A 14,803-nucleotide genomic window follows, 5' to 3' on the forward strand; every position below is an offset into this window, starting at 1 on the left:
ATGGGGACAGCCTGCCTATGAATGAGCCAGCACTCATGGAGAGAAGACATTCATGAAACAAAAGCCAACAGATGTATAGAGAGAAACCGTGACCGTATAGCAGCATTTGAGGTCCACATTTAGCAGCACAGGAAGTCAGCCCCACCTCTGAGCTTTTCAGTTATACAAGCCAATGAAGTCTCTTTTTGCTTAAGCCTCTTTGGATTGGGTTTACTGCCTACTGCAACAGAAGGAGTCACAGCTGAAGCAAATAGCCTGACATATGTTATAGGAAAGATGGCATGTTGATGGAGTGACCCTGTGACCCAGTGGCCCTTAGGCAAAGCACTGCCAGAAGGTCCCTCCAACCAACTACTTCTAGCAGTGCTTATGCCATTCACCTAACCTTTCTACAGTTTCAACAATTGTGGGAAAAGCTCTTTGGGTAACTCTGATGGGAGCATTTTTAAATGAGACTGGAAACATTCAGCACCCTGTGGGATGGAAAAGAGAAGAGGGTAGAAAGCTCAGTGAAGTGAGAAGCAATTTTCTACCTGTTAATGGGCAAGGTAGAGTGTTGTTAGATAAACGAATATTCTGGCACTTCTATTAATCCAAAGTTTCCCTTCCCGCATGAGCAAAAGATGCAAGTTCCTATATGGAATCGTGGAGAAGCCAGGCACAATGAGAACCGAAGGGAGCTGGCAGAAGGTACAGCTCTGTGGAGCTGTCCTCAAAGGACTTGGCAGAGCCCAGATACATTTGAGCCCTGCTTATATTCTTTGGCATTTTTCCTCAAAAAGGATCCAAGAGAATTCCAGAAATGGAGCTGTTAACCTTCGGCACACCCTGGTGAAGTTCATAGGTGAGGTCAGAACAAAACATGTCCAAAGAGACCGAAGAGTTATTATTCTTGAATGAAAATTATGATTGAGGAGAAACAGATGCTGAAGAGATACACCAAGATATGAAAATGTACTGTGAAAGAGAAAACAATGGAACTAGGACAAGGTGTAGGCCCAAAAAAGAAAGAAAGAGCAAAAAAGAAAGAAAGAGCAAAAAAGACCAAATTCTTTTTTTTAAACGTACCATTGTAATGTTTGAATATGCCAAGTTATAAAAGTAAATGCACGTGCCGTTCTAACTTTGGCCTAAACATTTCATTTTGGGGATAAAACAAAGATGAAAAAAACAATGGTTTACATAGGATGGTGTGCTTTCAGAACATCATATATGCACTGCCTTCCCAGACCTTGTGAAGCTGGTGAAGTTTAATGAAGCTCAAGAAGAAAAATAGACAAAAGTGGGTAAAGGGAAAGAAAATAAGTTAAAAACGTTGACTCTCACCTGCCAGTCCAGATGTCATCTGATGTATATTTGCGCCTTTGCAATTTTGTCAACACAAAATGCATTTCTTTCTGGACATATAAATCATTGTGCTTGGTTCTGTCTTAATAATCAGTTATTTGGTTTCGGCTTAGTAATCAGTTTATTTCCAAGGAGAATTCTTGATATTGGCAGAAAAAAATCAAAAGTTGATTTTTTAAAAGTCAATATAATTTTTTCTAATTATTGTAGCTTTGGTGGATGATTTCAAGTTTAAGAGTGACAGAATGCCATGAATTTTCATGCTGCCTGCATTTCAGTAACACAACCTTGCTGGATTTCCCCCTCCAGTTTGGATTACAAAATCTAACCCCTGCAGAATATCCTTTCACTTGGAGAGAAAAATTTAAAAGCTTCTTGGTTTCCTGAACCATTTTGATTATCTGTGTAGATGTGGCTTATAGTATTGAAATGAGGTGGCGGAAAGAGTAGTAGTGATAAAAATGGAGAAGAGAAAGGTCAGGTGAGTTTCAATGATTTTGCTAACCAAATTCCAGGATCTTTAATGAAAAAAATGTGACCACCTTTATCACTTTCCAGGATCATCCTGTATTTTCAAGTTTCAGTAGGTACCCTTTTACTGTGATGGAAAGAAATGCTTGACTTGGGTCTATATATTTAAATTTATTTTTATTTTTTATTTATATTTATTTATTTATTTTTGAGACAGAGTCTTGCTCTGTTGGGCAGGCTGGAGTGCAGTGGCACAATCTCAGCTCACCGCAACCTCCGCCTCCCAGGTTCAAGCAATTCTCCTGCCTCAGCCTCCTGAGTAGCTGGGATTATGGATGTGCACCACCACACCCGGCTAATTTTTGTGTTTTTAATAGACATGGGTTTTCATCATGTTGGCCAGGCTGGTCTCAGACTCCTGACCTCAAGTGATCTGCCCTCCTTAGCCTCCCAAAGTGTTGAGATTACAGGCGTGAGCCACCACACCCGGTGTTATATTTAAATTTTTAAAAAAATCTTCTCAGTACCTTTTCTTACATTCATCCTCATTCCCTTACACACTTCTTTTCCACTAAGGAATTTTCTACTCTTGTTCTCCAAGTTCTTTTCTGGCAGGCTTTATGGCCAAGCAGACATTGGAGTTTTATCTACTCTTTCATCTGCTCCTCTCTTCCTTCTGTTTTTCCAAAGCTTCCTTTCCTATGGTAATTACCAGGAAAAAAAGGGGCAAGGAGAGGGGGTTGAGGGGCCACATGGTTCTTTTGCTTAGCTTTTGTTACAAGATCACTATGGGTATATTCATGAAGTCAAAACTTCATCTTGGGAGGTTCAATGTAATCTCCAACTCTTAAACCCTGAGTGCAGCAAGGGAGAACTAAACTAGTTTTGAAAACTGGATTAGAGCCTTCCCACATTGGCTGTCTGTGCTAGGAAAACAAGAGAAGCTAACAGATGTGTTTATTTTATTTGTTTGGTCATTTTGATCACTTTTGTTTCAAAATATTGTTAAGAATGGTCAGAAGAGTTGAAATAAGGTAAAATATGTTTTTAAAATAAATACTTGTTGAACAGGATTGAATTGACTCTTTTTTTCTTGGAGGAAAAAATATAAAATATTTTAAAATGTTTACATGAAAATGTGATATATATTTTAGCATAAAGTGTATCTCTTTTTAAATTGTCATCATCTGTTTCTCTAATATTCACTCTTAATTAGCAAGTGGATCTTAGAGATGCTGATTTGACCATAAAATGCAAATGGTCCACAGAAATAATCAAATTTCAAGCTTTTGTTCAAAAAATCATATGTACATTTTATTTTATCTGTACTTTCCATTTGAAAATTGAAACCACATTCATAAGGATCTTAAATGCCTCTATTCAAAAATCTAAACTTTCTCAGAAGTTTAAATCATAGACTTCATGGATCATTTCTAGTTAATGATAGGTAATTTGTTAAAGAAGCATTGAAGAGATTCTTAATGTCCTACTCACTTTTGCTAAGAACGAAAATCGAATACTTTCTCTATGTTCATTTTAATGTACAATCTATTTAACAGTGGCTTTTTTTTTTTTTTTTTTTTCGAGACGGAGTCTCGCTTTGTCACCCAGGCGGGAGTGCAGTGGCGCAATCTCGGCTCACTGCAAGCTCTGCCTCCCGGGTTCACGCCATTCTCCTGCCTCAGCCTCTCCGAGTAGCTGGGACTACAGGCACCCACCACCACGCCCGGCTAATTTTTTGTATTTTTAGTAGAGACGGGGTTTCACCGTGGTCTCGATCTCCTGAACTCGTGATCCGCCCGCCTCGGCCTCCCAAAGTGCTGGGATTACAAGCGTGAGCCACCTCACCCGGCCAACAGTGGCTTATTTTTAAAGAATTTTGAGTAATTGATATTCCATGACAGGGTAAAATATATAATACATATGATGAATCCATCAAGTATAGTTAACAACAACAACAAAAAACAGAACAAAAAGACGAATAATAATGGATGCTAGTGAGGATATGGAGAAAAAGGAACCCTCATACACTGTTGGGAGTGTAAATTAGTACAGCCACTAGGAATAACAGTATAGAAGTTCCTTGAAACAACTAAAAATAGAACTACCATAAGATCCAGCAATCTCGCGGCTGGGTATATATCCAAAAGAAAGAAAATCAGTATAGCATAGAGATGTCTTCACTCCTATGTTTATTGCAGCACTATTCACAATAGCCAAGATACAGATTCAACCTAAGTGTCCATTAGTGGATGAATGGATAAAGAAAATGTGGCGGGAGGCTGAGGCAGGAGAATCGCTTGAACCTGGGAGGTGGAGGTTGCAGTGAGCCGAGATCACATCACTGCACTCCAGCCTGGGAGACAGAGTGAGACTCAGTCTCAAAAAGAAAAAAAAAAAGTGGTACATATACACAAACAGGATATTATTCAGCCATAAAAAAGAATAAAATCCTGTCATTTGTAACAACATAGGTGGAACTGGAGGACATTTGTTAAGCGAAATAAGCTAGAAAGACAAATAAGAATTAAGGCAAGAAAGACAATTATTGCGTGTTCTCACTCATGTGGAAGCTAAAATGTTGCTCTCATGTAGGTGCAGAGTAGAATGATAGAGACCAGAGACTGGGAAGAGTGTGTTAGGGGAAGGGGATAAAAACAGGTTGGTTAATGGTTAACAAAACTACAGTTATTACAGAAGGGATAAGATCTAGTAGTTAGTAGCACGATAGAGCAAGTATAGTTAACAATAATGTATTGTGTACTAGAGAAGTAGATTTGGTATGTTTCCAATACAAAGAAATGATAAATGTTTGAGGTGATGAATATCCCAGCTATCCTGATTTGATCATTATACATTGCATGCTTTTATCAAAATATCACATATACCCCATTAATGTGTACAATCATTGTGTATTCATAAAAGTTAAAAATAAACTTTTTTCAAAGAATATACTATTAGATATATTGACAAGCATTAAATGGGGAAGACATTTTGAAATAAGACACAATAGCCAGCTGTCAAGATGTCATAAACAAAAAACTGGGTAAATTTAATTACATAAAATATTAAAACCTTAATTTGATAAAAGACACTATAAATAACATTTTAAAACCAGTGGAAGGCTGAGAAAACATATTTGCAACATAAAAAACAAATAATAAATTAATATACAAAGAGCAACCACAGATTTTTTAATGGCATAGACTTTGATTGAATATAGGTGAAGGGTAATAGAGAAAATTCAAGGTCTGACAAACATATGAAAAGATCATCAACCTCATGAGTAATCAGGAAAATGCAAATGAGATCACCGTTGTTGATATGATCCCCCCACCCCTAACCCCTCATTGGCAGAAATAAAAGTTGGTTGGCCGGGCGCAGTGGCTCACGCTTGTAATCCCAGCACTTTGGGAGGCTGAGGCGGGCGGATCATGAGGTCAGGAGATCGAGACCACGGTGAAACCCCGTCTCTACTAAAAATACAAGAAATTAGCCGGGCGTGGTGGCGGGCGCCTGTAGTCCCAGCTACTCGGAGAGGCTGAGGCAGGAGAATGGCGTGAACCCGGGAGGCGGAGCTTGCAGTGAGCTGAGATCGCGCCACTGCACTCCCGCCTGGGCGACAGAGTGAGACTCCGTCCCCCCCCAAAAAAAAAAAACAAAAAAAGTTGGTTAATACACAGTTCACCAACAATGCAGGGTAATGGCTGGCATCATATGCTAGCCGTGTGGGGGACAATACAGATGTAGCCTCTTTGGAGGGTGTTTTTCCTACAGAAATATTCACATGTGTGCACAGTTGTATGTACAGTATGTGTAATTTAAGAAAAAGGAAAATGTAAATAACTGAAATCTCTGACCATAAGGGAATAGATAAATAAAATCATGGGGCACCAAGACAGTATTATGTCCCTGTTGCAAAGAATGCTGTTACAAAGAATAGGTCAAACTATAGCTACTACCATGGAGAAAAGCAAGTCACAAAACGTTTCACTAACCTTAAAAATATTAATACCAATCAAGTATCCTACCTGGTCAACCTCTGCTCTAGGGCTGAGACAAATACAAGTAAAACAGACCAAATTCCTTCATGAAGCGTATATTCTAGTCTAAGCTTCACAATAAACAAATCAACAGATAAATATAAACCATGATGTCCAATAATCATAAATGCAGTGAAGAAAAATAAAGCATGGTGCATCATTTCTTTTGTAGCCTACTCTAGGAGAAAACCTGATTAGCTGAGGCTTAAATAAATAAGGATTTATTTACTGTGGGTAACAGAAACTGGTGAGGGGAAGGGAAGCTGGAGTACACCATCAAGGACTGAAGACGCTCCTTCTAGCTTCTTGTTCTACCATCCTCAGCCCATGACTTTTGTCCTCTTGCTTACAAGATGGCTGCTGTACCTCCAGGCAGTAGGTCAGCATTACAGGCATGAAGGAGAAGGAAGAAAAAACACGGGCAACAGCAGAGTTCTTTTCACATGTCATTGGCCAGAATGCTGTGGTATGGCTGTCACTGGTTGAAAAGAAGACTGGGAAATTGTTTGATTTTTGTAGCATCAAAAGCAGAGGCAGACAGAAAGAGGAGTTGGAAATGGAGGATGGGTCAGCCAGCTGACAATGTCTGCCAAACAGAGGAAAGGGATATGAAGTGATGAGGACTCTAGAGAAGGCAACAAGGCAGTGACACTGAGCAGAGACCTGAGGGAAGTGGGGGAGTAGCCATGGAGATACTTGGACCTGAGGGAAGGGCTGGCAGTGAGGCTGGAGGCAGGGGCATGCTTGTGGGGGTGTGTGTGGCTGGAACAGAGTGCATGCTGGAGACTTGATGGAATAGAAGAGTGCTGGGACCTCAGAGGGCCTTCTATAAGGACATAGATTTTTTTCTTAACTCTTTATTTTGAGAAAACATTGTAAGAATACAACAAAGGACTCCCATATACTCTTTAGAAGCTCATCAGTTGTTAGCATTTTGCCACGTTTGCTTCATTTCTCCATCAATCTCTTTCAGCAAACATTTTTTAAAACATATTTGAGAGTTAGTTGCATACATCATGACCCTTAATCCCTAAATACTTTTTATCAATCTCCTAACAAGGGCATACTCTTATATAATAATGGTATGATTATCAAACTCAGGAAATTGAACGTTGACAAGATACTACTGTCTAATACATTCAAATTTCACTAAATGCCCCAACAATGCCCTTCATGGGACCCTTCTCTCCTTTTTGTTCTGATCCATGATTGCATTTAATTGTCATGTGTCTTTTGTTTCCTTGTTTCCTTTAAGCTAGAACCATTCCTCAGCCTTTCTTTGTCTTTCATAACATTAATATTTTTTAATAGTACAGGTAAGTATTTTTGTAGGCTTTCCCTCAATTTCTGCTTGTATAAAAATTCCCTCACAATTGAATTCATTTGCATTTTTTGCAATAATGTTACATAAATACTGTGACCTCAGTGCATACATTAGGAGACCCCAGATGTCATTCTATTAATATCTCAGTGGTGGTGGTGTAAACTTTTGATCACTCATTTAAAATGGTTTCCCCTGCATAGGTACATTTGCTGCTTTGCAATTAATAAATCATTTATAAGGGATATTTTGAGACTGTGTGAATATTCAGTTTCCCCAGTAAATTTTGATTCTGTGGTTCCAAGGACTTTGGATTTTAAATGACTGGAAGCCACTGGAGGGTAATAGTGTGATTCCGATGTTTTAAAGAAATTACACATGAGTCTGGCAGGATCTAAACCAAATGACTAACAGTGGATTTCTACATTGTTTAGATATTTTATGAAAAAAAAGTACATCCTTGAATTGTCTGTGTAATTTTTAAAAGGCATTTTAAACACACACACACACACACACACACACACAAACAAGGTCTGGAATCAGACAGACACAGATGCAGCCCCACAACCCTTATTACTAACTATGTAAATAGAGTGATTTTCTTAAACTCTCCGAAATTCAAGTTCCTCATCTGTAAACTGGGGATAATATTAATATTTATGAATTAAATAAGAAAATATTTTTTAATGTAGCCCATAAAGCAATCACTAAATCCTTTTTTATTTTAAGTTTATTCATCTCATAAGTTTCCAAATGTACTCTTTACACCGGCTTCTTTTCATCAAATATGCTGGTTATTTTTTGCTGCTTAAAAATCCCATCTTCTCTCAATCCAGCTTGCTTCCATCTTCCATTCAGAAGCAAACTCCTTGGAAGGCCTCCCTGTTTGCCCTGTATTTACTTCCTCACTTCTAATTCCATTCCAGCCCTCCTCCACTCCCACAGCAGAGCCCTTCCTAAGAGCCAGTCAACCTTTTTATAACTTCAATGACCCTTTGTCAGTCTCTTAACCATTTCTTGAAAAAGCATTTCTTTTCTTGTGGCTTCTGCTATCTTTGTCTATTTTTTTTCTCCCAGTTCTCTGACTAGTCCTTCCTTGTCAGATCCTTTTTCTCTTTGGCCCTTAAATGTCAGTTTTCCTCTGCCTTTGAGTGTGGGGTTAAGCAAAGATTTTATCTAGAACATTTCCGTGGTGTTTTGGAAAGACTGCCTGATATGGTTTGGATCTGTGTCCCTACCCAAATCTCATGTTCAATTGTAATCCCCAATGTTAGAGGTGGGGCCTGGTGGGAGGTGATTGGAACATGGGGATGGTTTCTCATACTTTAACACCATCCCCCTTGGTGCTGTCATTGTGATAGTGAGTTCTCATGAGATCTGGTTGTTTGAAAGTGTATGGCACCTCCCCTGTCTCTTCCTCCTGCTCTGGCCTTGTGAAGTGCTGTCTACCCCTTTGCCTTCTGCCATGAGTAAAAGCTCCTTGAGACTCCCAAGAAGCAGATGCTGATGCTGTGCTTCCTGTACAGCCTGCAGAACTGTGAGCCAATTAAACTTCTTTTCTTTATAGATTACCCAGTCTCAGGTATTTCTGTATAGGGGTGCAAGAACGGACTAATACACTGCTATTAAAATTATGTACCTCAACATTCATTATACAGAGGTTCATCCACACTGCAAAGTTCTGATGGAGCTTAGAGCTTTAAAACTTTGCCTCTCCTGACCAACTACCATGAAGTCATGTTGTCCATCACTTTCCCTCTCTGCTTTTGCTGTCAAACATTCAAAATAATGTTTTCTGCTAAAATCAGAGGGCTTTCTCATGCTAGGATTTCTAGGATAGTCATCTTCTCAATCTCTCCAACCACTTTACATTCTTACATGTTTTATATATTTTTTCCTTGTTTTCAATCTTGTTGAAATGTCTTTCTTAGTAAAAGATCCACTTACTCTATTATTAGCATCTATGGAAAGGTTTTGAAAGTAGAGGGAGTAGTTGTATACCATGTTTAGACTTGAGAGGTGTTTTTTCCCCTTATAATAAATAAATTTCCATATAGGTTTTGATAAATATGCAAAATTTTATTGAAAGAGATGTAACAGATATAATATCCAAATACTGTATATATCATTTCTTCAGTTCCTTTTTCTAATAATCTGACTACAAAAGAATAAATTTTTCAGATAACTTGGGAAAACTAAGTATGAACTGGATATCAGATAACAAGGACACATGGATATTTTGTTAGGTGCAATAATATTGTTGTGGTTATATTTTTAAATATCCTCATAGTAGAGGGGCATGCTGAATTCTGTATAAGGAAACTGACTTACTATCTGTCATTTGATTTTAAAATTTTAGTAGAGAGAGAGAGAGAGACAGAAGGGCAGAAGAGGAAGGAAAAGAAGAAGGAGGAGGATAATGAGGAGGAAGAGAGGAAAACAAAAGAATCAATAAAGCAAGAGTGACAAAGTTGTAAAAATTTCAGAATCTGGGAAATGGAATATTTAGGGATTCCTTATACTATTCTCCCTTATTTTGTATACATTTTAAAAGAGTACAAAAATTAAAAGTTAAGAATAAAATGTTAAACTTTAAAAACATCTGGCATTTCTAGGGAAAAATATGAAGTATTATCTCTAGACTCAAAGCTTAAAGTATATGCTCAAGTTCGGTTCAATCAAATTTGATTATGAGTAGCTTCTGATATGTGTGCCTTAGTTGGGTCCTGCTCTCATAAAATGGCCAGGTGAAAAATGGACTATTGGAAACTTACAAGAATCAGAAACTAGCTCACTCACAGCATTATTGTAAGAATTGAATTAGTTAACATAGTTAGGAGTCTGAGAACAGTGCCTGCTATGTAGCAATTCTCCATAAGCATTGATTATTATTATGTCTTTTAAAATATCACCGGATCCACCAGTTCAATTTTTAGCCTCTCATGTTTACCTTAAATCCAAGATCTGTTTCTCTAGCCCCAACATCTGCATATCTGGCTTCTACAGCTCCTCACATATTTTCTGTATGAATTCCCATAAGCATTACACAAGATAGGTTAGAAAGGCAAGGTACTTGGTTGATAAGACTGCTATGGCTTTGCCTGATTTCTTTTAAACCTATGCTGGGGAGGGGGCCAAGATTGCTGATTAGAAGCAGCTGCGGTTTGCAGCACTCTCAGAGAGGAATGAAAGGGGTGAGTGAATTTGGCACCTTCGACTGAAATATCCAGATTCTTGCATTGGGACAGACTAGGCAAACAGCCCAACACACAGAGAACAAAGAAAAGCAGGGTGGGGCTATGGCCCACCCAGGAGCAGCACAGAGCCAAAGGAACCCCTGCTCCCAGCCAAGGGCAGCAGGTAGTGATTGTGTGATCCCACCTGGGAAACCATGCTTCTCCCATGGATCTTTGCAATCAGCATATCCAGAGATCCCCTCATAAGCTGTGTGGAGTCCCAGCAGAGCAGCCAGTCTGCCACACACAGAGACCCAGGAGTTTTGCATACTCCAGCCCCAGGATTCCTTGCAAGGTGGGAGATCCAACCCTAGGTACACCTGAAGGGGGCTGAATCCAGGGAGCCAAGCAGTCGTGTTCTGTGGTTCCCACTTCCACAGCACCTCACAAGTTAAGACCCACTGGCTTGGAATTCCAGCCAGCCAGTGGTGACGGGTTGAAGTCTGCCTAAGATGGATTGAGTTCCCAGGTGGAGTGGTGGCCACCATCTTTGCAGTTTGATCAACTCAGCTATTCTGGTCCACTTGCTTTGGAGAGTCCAGACTGGACGAGGAAGGGTCCTCCACCATGCAGCATAGCTGTGCTACCAAAAAGCAGCCAGACTACTTCTTTAAGTGGGCCCCTGATCTCATTCCTCCTGACTGGGTGAGACCTCCCAACAGGGGTCTCCAGCCACCTCCTACAGGTACAGCTCAGGCTGGCAACAGGTCAGTACTCCCCTGGGACAGAACTTCCAGAGTAAGGAGCAGGCTGCCATCTTCGCTGTTTTGCAGGCTTCACTAGTGATACCAAGGCAACTAGGGCCTGGAGCAGACTCCCAGCAAACCACAGCAGCCCTAGAGAAGAGTGGCCTGACTGCTTAAAGAAGAACAAACGGAAAACAAAAACATCAACAAAAAGACCTCACAAAAACTCCATTCAAAGGCCAACAGCCTCAAAGATCAAAGGTAGGTGAGCCCACAGAGATGAGAAAGAATCAACACAAAAATGCTGAAAACTCAAAAAGCCAGAGTGCCTTATCTTCTCCAAATGACCACAACACCTCCCCAGCAGGGCACAGAACTGGGCTGAGGCTGAGATACCTGAATTGACAGAAGTAGGCTTCAGAAGATGGATAATAAAGAACTTCACTGAGCTAAAGGAACATGTTGTAACCCAATGCAAAGAAGCTAAGCATCATGATAATACAGGAGCTGATAGCCAGAATAGCCAGTTTACAGAGGAACATAATTGACCTGATGGAGCAGAAAAACACAACTTGAGAACTTCACAATGCAATCACAAGTATGAATAGCAGAACAGACCAAGAAGAGGAAAGAATCTCAGAGCTTAAGACTATCTTTCTGAAATAAGACAGGCAAATGAGAATAAAAAAAAAAAAGAACAAAAAGAAAAAGAAATGAACAAAACCTCCAAGAAATATGGGATTGTGTAAAGACACTGAACCTACAACTGATTGGGGTACCTGAAAGAGAAAATGGAACGAAGTTTGAAAACATACTTCAGGTTATCATCTAGGAGAACTTCCCCAACCTAGCAAGACAGGCCAACATTCAAATTCAGGAACTGCAGAGAACCCTAGTAAGATACTCCATAAGAGGATCAATTCCAAAACACATAATCATTGGATTCTCCAAGGTTGAAATGAAAGAAAAAATATTAAGAGCAGCCAGAGAGAAAGGCGAGGTCATCTACAAAGGGAAGCCCATCAGATTAACGGTGAACCTCTCAGCAGAAACCCTACAAGCCAGAAAAGATTGGGGGCCAATATTCAACATTCTTAAAGAAAAGAATTTCCAACCCAAAATTTCATATCCAGCCAAACTAAGCTTCATAAGTAAAGAAGAAATAATATCCTTTTCAGACAAAAAAATTCTAAGGGAATTTGTAACCACCAGGCCTTCCTTGGAAGAGCTCATGAAGTAAGCACTAAACATGGAAAGGAAAAACCATTACCAGTCATGACAAAAACAAACTGATGTACACAGACCAGTGACACTATCAAGCAACCACATAAACAAGTCTGCAAAATAACCAGCTAGCATCATGATGATAGGATCAAATTCACATATAACAATAGTAACCTTAAATGTAAATGGGCTAAATGCCCCAATTAAAAGGCACAGAATGGCAAGCTGGATAATGAGCCAAGACCCATCAGTATGCTGTCTTCAAGAGACTTATCTCATATGCAAAGACACATATAGGCTCAAAATAAAGGAATGGAGGAAAATTTACCAAGCAAATGGAAAACAGAAAAAAGCAGGGGTTACAATCCTAGTTTCTAACAAAACGGACTTTAAACCAACAAAGGTTGAAAAAAAAAAAAGACAAAGAAGGGCATTACATAATGGTAAATGGTTAAATTCAACAAGGAGAGCTAACTATCCTAAATATATATCCACCCAATACAGGAGCACCCAGATTCATACAGCAAGTTCTTAGAGACCTACAAAGGACGTAGATTCCCACACAATAATAGTGGGAGACTTTAACACTCCACTGACAATATTAGATCATCAAGACAGAAAATTTACAAAGATATTCAGGACCTGAACTCAATTGTGGATCAAGAGAACCTGATGGATATCTACAGAACTCTCCACCAAAATACAACAGAATATACATTCTTATCATTGCCACACAGTACTTACTCTAAAATTGATCACATTAGCAAAAGTAAAACACTTCTCCGCAAATACAAAAGAACTGAAATCATAAGTCTCTCAGGCCACAGTGCAATCAAATTAGAACTCAAGATTAAGAAATTCACTCAAAACCACACAACTACATGGAAATTGAACAACCTGCTCCTGAATGACTCTTGAGTAAATAATGAAATTAAGGCAGAAATCAAGTTTTTTGAAACTAATGAGAACAAAGAGACAACATACCAGAGTTTCTGGGATGCAGGTAAAGCAGTGTTAAGAGGGAAATTTATATCACATAATGCCTACATCAAAAAGCTATAAAGATCTCAAGTTAACAACCTAAATCACAGCTAAAAGAACTACAGAACCAAGAGCAAACAAACACCAAAGTTAGCAGAAGACAAGAAATAACCAAGATCAGAGTGGAACTGAAGAAAATAGAGACACAAAAAACCCTTCAAAAAATCAATGAATTCAGGAACTGGTTTTTTGAAAAAATTAATAAAATAGATAAACCACTAGCTAGACTAATAAAGAAAAAAAGAGAAAGGAATCAAATAAACACAATCAAAAATGATAAGGGGGATATCAGCACTGACTCCACAGAAATACAAACAACCATCAAAGAATACTATAAACACCTCTATGCACATAATCTAGAAAATCTAGAAGAAATGGATAAATTCCTGGACACACACACCCTCCCAAGACTGAACCAGGAAGAAATTGAATCCCTGAACAGACCAATAATGAGTTCTGAAATTGAGGCAGTAATAAATAGCCTACCAACCAAAAAAAAAGCCCAGGACCAGATGGATTCAAAGCTGAATTCTACCTGGTGTACAAAGAAGAGGTACCCCCATTTCTACTGAAACTATTCCAAAAATTTGAAAAGGAGGGACTCCTCCCTAACTTTTTCTATGAGGCTAGCATCATCCTGATACCAAAACCTGACCAAAATACTTCAAAAAAAGAAAACTTCAGGCCAGTATCCTTGATGGACATTGATGCAAAAATTCTCAACAAAATACTGGCAAACCAAATGCAGCAGCACATCAAAAAGCTTATCCATCACAATCAAGTTAGCTTCATCCCTAGGATGCAAGGTTGGTTGAATATACACAAATCAATAAATGTGATTTGTCACATCAACAGAACTAAAGACAAAAACCACATGATTATCTCAATAAATGCAGAAAAGGCCTTTGATAAAATTCAACATCCCTTCATGTTAAAAACTCTCAATAAACTAAGTATTGAAGGTACATACCTCAAAATAATAAGCCATATATGAGAAACCTACACCAGTATCATACTGAATGGGCCAAAGCTGAAAGCATTCCCCTTGAAAATAGTCACAAGACAGGATGCCCTCTCTCACCACTCCTATTCAACATTGTATTGGAAATTCTGGCCAGGGCAATCCGACAAGAGAAAGAAATAAAGCATATTCAAATATGCAGAAAGGAAGTCAAATTATCTTTGTTCTTATATCTAGAAAATCCTATCATCTCAGCCCAAAAGTTTCTTAAGCTGATAAGCATCTTCAGCAAAGTCTCAGGATACAAACTAAATGTGCAAAATTTGGTAGCATTCCTATACACCAACAACAGGCAAGCAGAGAGCCAAATCATGAATGAACTCTCATTCACAATTACTACAAAGAGAATAAAATACCTAGTAATACAGCTAACAAGGGATATGAAGGACCTCTTCAAGGAGAACTACAAACTA

The sequence above is a fragment of the Nomascus leucogenys genome, chromosome 5, assembly GCF_006542625.1.
Source record: "Nomascus leucogenys isolate Asia chromosome 5, Asia_NLE_v1, whole genome shotgun sequence".
NCBI lineage: Eukaryota > Metazoa > Chordata > Mammalia > Primates > Hylobatidae > Nomascus > Nomascus leucogenys.